The sequence below is a fragment of the Cryptomeria japonica genome, chromosome 2 (assembly GCF_030272615.1).
Source record: "Cryptomeria japonica chromosome 2, Sugi_1.0, whole genome shotgun sequence".
In the NCBI taxonomy this organism is placed as follows: Eukaryota; Viridiplantae; Streptophyta; class Pinopsida; order Cupressales; family Cupressaceae; genus Cryptomeria; species Cryptomeria japonica.
In genome coordinates, this window is record NC_081406.1 from 130,887,179 (window position 1) to 130,891,852 (window position 4,674).

Consider the following 4,674-nt stretch of genomic DNA (forward strand, 5'->3'; position numbering starts at 1 on the left):
GAACTTAGCTTTGCCTTGAAAATTTTTGGTATCTTTCTTGCATGACTCATAGTGAGGGAACCTTACTACTGACAGTCATGGTTCTCCCTCGTGATCTCCCCTTTTACTTTGTCAATCGTAGTTGTAAGATCCTGAGTCCACTAGGGGCTTGGTGTATCTTGCCTCCTTGACGTGGTGAAAGTCTTTCAATGTTGTTTCCTTGTACTTTACCAGAAGTATGGGCATACGATTATACTCCCGCTAAAGTGGGGGCTAAATGTAGCATCCTAAAATTGTGACACTTGCAATTTTGACTACATTTGGGTCTTCACGATGGCGGCGCAACATTGAACCTGAATGGAGATCCCGAAACCTATTTACGACATCAAAAACTGTATCTTTTTGCACCTTGGCCTGATCCTCCTTGCACCCTGTTGTCCTGGGAGGTGGGACCATGGCGCCCAGTGCCCTGGTCCCTGGCCCTATTTTGGGCCCGGTCTCTTGTTGGGCATCGGGTCTTTAAGTTTGCAAATTGGAAAATAATGTTCCTAGGTCGGCCTAAGGTCAGAAAAATTAGTCTCCTAACCCTAATTGACAAGTATATAAACTACATTTCCCCTCCTAGAAAAGAGTAGTAGTAGTAAGTACAAGAAGCGGAAGTGACATTCAAACATTCAAACATTCAAGCATTCAAGCATTCCTTCAAACAATTGAGCCTTCTAAGTCTCCATTCAAGGCTAAGTGTTGCATTCAAGACAAGGATTCAACCATTGAAGATGAGATCACCTACAACATACAACATACAACATCATTACACCTTCGCATGTAAGAATACAAACATTCTTACAACAAGGTATCAGTACTTGATTACATTACAAACATTTACAACATTCTCATTTCTTGGTTAATTCCAAAACCGGGGTTTGACCTAAAGGCAAACCCCTAATCCATTACCCCCCAATCCCTAACCCCCCAATCGTCCTCTCTTTTCTATGTGTAGGCTGTAGGTATGCAGCTATAATTGAAGATCTGGAATCCTTGTGCAGAGACGAATAGATCCCCCTTCGTTTGGCGGATTTTTCGGAGGACCGTGTGCACTCCGGGCGCCATTGTCCCGTCAACTTTCACTCAAATTTGCAGGACAACATCGTCTCAACATTTTACTTCTAATTTCAGGTCCGCAACTTCATCCCGTGTCCCTATCTCCGTTTATAAGTGAATCTTTCCTACTTTACATGCACTCCTAGTTCAATCCTTCTATCTACATTCCTTACAAAAGAGGGTATCCTTGTTGTCTCAACCCTTGAAACTCATTTAGAATTCAATCTTGCATTGTGTGGGATTGGATCTTGTGAGTTTCAACCCCTCTTTTTAATGTAAAGTCCCTCCTAAGTGAAAACCGTCAACCCTAGTGACCTCCTTTCTCTCTCCTTGGAGTGGGGGAACACCTAGGGTTCGATTTTCCGCTTTACATTTCTCTCATGCCTAAAGTCATTCAAAATGACAAAATGGTAGGAAAAAATGATCGCATACTGACATTAAAGAGTGATGTGTCTCATGATAACCTCTGCCACATTGGTCCAAGGGGTCTAAAGATCCTTCCAATTGTAGCCACCATCAAACATCTTCTAAGCCCTATTCCATTGCTTCTGCTTCTTGAAGAAAGTGGTGATAACTTCTTTAGTAGATTTTTGTTCTCAATAAAACTTCCTTCCCTCTGTCTGCATACCAATAATTTTAGCAATAAAATCTTCATCAATCCTAGACTATGTTGCCCATTTGGAGGAATTTATTATGTGTTGCATTGATGTTTTATCATTGATGGCAACACTAGTTATTTTGGTTGCTTTACTAGTATCCTTCTGGTCCCGGTAGGTTGTTTGGTTTTTGGTTAGATTGGATCATTGTGATGTGGTATGCTCTAGTATGTCTGGGTTTTGGAATTGGCTTATTCATTCTACTCAGATTCATGTTTAGTAAATTGGTCTTGTTTTGGTTATCGGGTGCTATCTTGTATGATAGTAAGCTTATTTTGTTGTTTTAGTGAGGGTTTCACCGCCAGAGCTTTGTTGAAGATATTTGATGATATGCATAAGTGGTGTAGGTGTGATTTCTAGTGGAGATTCAGGATGCTGATGGTGGTCATGTTCAAGACTTGGTTGATTGGGATCATTTTGTTAGCGTTTGTGAACCTAATTTGGGTCTCAGTTTATCTAGGTTAAGGACCAACATTGTGGATTGGACTTCTCGATGTGTTTTCGGGATGTATTATGGGTTGGATATTATTTGTTTGGTCTCAAGCTGACATGTTTTGTAATTATGTAATTGTTTTATTATCCAGTGGCCGACCTTATTGTTTGTGGTCAAGGGTTTGTATATATATGATGTAAGATCTCATTATAGATCATATGAGATAAAGGACAAGAATGTGTGTGAGCAAATAATGTAATAATCATTTAGGCAGAGGATTTGGTTGATCATTGGTGATCAAGTTGGATTTATGTAAGAGGAACTAGTCCTCCAGTATTGAGCTTAATCGGAACTATAATCAGGCATAGGAGATGCTATCTTTGTATTTCATTCCTTCTTCCAGATTGTAGTCTTGATTTCTATGTATTCAGTGAGACTTCTTTTGTGATGAGAAGTGTTCTCTAGGTTGTTGGCCTTCTTGCAAGTGTAGGCCCCTCAATCGTAATTCACATACTTATTTCAGAAGTATTATCTGAGTGTTGGTAGGCTTCTCACCATTTTTTTCCCTTTACCAGGTTTTCCACATACAAATCTTAGTGTTGGATGGTATTTATTCTCTGATTATTGTTTATACTTAATTATTTTATCTACTATTTTAGTAATTAGTTTATGCATTCCAGTATAGATCTTTTGGGTTGTGGTATTAAATTTTTAATTTCTTAATGTTATGGTAATCTGAGACAATTGATTCATCTCTTCCCCCTCTCAGTTGTCTTCTGATTATTTGAACTATTGAACAATTGGTATCAGAGCTCTGGTCCTCTCTATAAAATCTTAACTGCTTGAGGAAGATCCTATGGCACCTAAGAGCTCAAGATCATGTGGTTCATCTGCTTCTATCTTTTAGTGAGAAATTCCTAGGCTTGATGGAACAAATTACAAAGTATGGAAGATTTAGATGGAGACTCATCTGAGATGTCTCAGTAAGTAAATTTGGGAGATCACATAGCATGGTGTTACACATTATAATATGACATCTGGAAATCCTCCTCTAGAAAGCCTGGATAAGGAGCTTGAGAATGATTGTAGAGCAAGAGAAGCCCTCTTGTGTGCACTTTCTGATCAACAAATAATGGGACTAACTGAGAAATCAACTGCAAAAGCTATATGTGACAAGTTGGAGAGTCTTAATGAAGGTGACCCTACTGTTAATATTGCTAAACTTGATTTTACCAAGTGAGATATGAGAACCTAAAGATGGAAGAATATGAATGGATTATTGCATTCATTAAAAAGGTAAATGAGATTGTTATGAGAATTCAATGTTGTGGTGGAATTCTAAGTGAAGATGAAATTGTTTCTAAAGTTCTGACAGATTTTCCACCGACTTACAAGATGAAGGCTACTGCAATTAATGAGTTGAGAACAATGGCTAATAATTTTGTCAATAGAGATACCTTGGTTGGGAAGTTATCTTCTTTTGAGCTTGAAAAATTTGGACCTTCTAGAGCTGTGAAGTCTGAACCTATTTTTCATGCATCTACATCATCAAATAGGAAAGAAGATTGGAAAGATTGATATGCAAATTAATTGGATGATATGAAGAGAGAATATGATGAGTTTGAGTAACTTGAAGCCCTATTTTTGAGAATAGTACCTAAAGGATCGGTAGGAAGTAAGTATGAATGAAAAGAAGCTTTTAAATGTTTTGCATGTAATAATATAGGTCATTTTTCTTCTAGATGTCCTAAAAGGATTTAAATATTTGAGGAGAGAGCTAGAAGATCTTTTAAACCTAACCCTAGATATTAGAACAAGTATAAGTACAAGAAAAAAAAAGATAAATCATGCTACATAGAAGATGAGGAAGGTGTAACTGGTTCTAATGATGAACTGACACCTGACTCTACTAGTGGTTCCACCAATGGAAAGGAATGGGTGTTGTTGGATATCATGGAATATTTTCCGACACTAGATGAGTGTATCGAAAGAGAAGACACTTGCTGCTAAAATTGAAGATAAGGATGAATGGGTAATTGATAGTGGATGTTCACATCATATGATTAGAAATAAAAACAAGTTTCTATCTTTGCAATAATTTGATGGTGGTCTAGTTAGATTTGGAGATGACAAGGCATGTATGATCAAAGGAAAAAGAACTATATCTTTGGATGGTAAGCACAATACTGATAATGTTTATTATGTTAAAGGTTTAAAGCATAATCTTTTGAGTGTAGGACAATTGGTGGATAAAGGATTTTGGTTATAGTTCAAGGATGGAAAATACAAAATCATTAACATATTTAGATTGGAGATTGCAACCGGTACTCAAACAAAAGGTAATATATTTTATTTGACTTCTGGTGAGAAGACATGTTTGATTTCTCAAATTGATGAGAGTTTGTTATGTCATAAAAGGTTGTGTCATGTGAATTTTGATTGCATTGTAAATATTAGTTCAACTAAGGCAGTTAGAGATATACCTGAGATTGTGAAGCCCTATAA